Here is a 413-nt window from a genome sequence, read left to right as displayed (position 1 = left end):
ACCAACTCTCCAAGCTCCGCTAGCTTTACATTAGCCGCATGTTAGGTCTTAAATTACATTTAGTTAGGTCTTAAATATGTAAGTCCATTTACTGCTTCCTTCGTTGCTTTTTGTTTTGTTTTGTTAAAAGAATGAATGAAGTTGTGACGGTCTCCGCTGAGACAGAGGAGAGGAGAAGCTACTAGCCCTCTCTCGCTGTCACTTCTAGTCGCGTTGCTCTCCTCCCCAGTAATGTTATATTTAGCACAGAAAAAAACATAATAGTGGTAATTTAAATAGCGGTTCATGGGATTTATTAACCCTCAGGGGTCCCTCTGTCCTTTTCTGGGTTAGGGTTAGGGTTTTGTACCCTCTGGGGTTCCTCGCGTCCAAAAAAGGACACACAAAGAAAATGCTATAAAATCATCATATAT

Source organism: Seriola lalandi, unplaced genomic scaffold (genome assembly GCF_002814215.2).
Source record: "Seriola lalandi dorsalis isolate HSWRI2012SDOR001 ecotype SW California unplaced genomic scaffold, Sedor1 jcf7180002054404, whole genome shotgun sequence".
Classification (NCBI taxonomy): Eukaryota; Metazoa; Chordata; class Actinopteri; order Carangiformes; family Carangidae; genus Seriola; species Seriola lalandi.
This window is presented reverse-complemented; position numbering follows the sequence as displayed.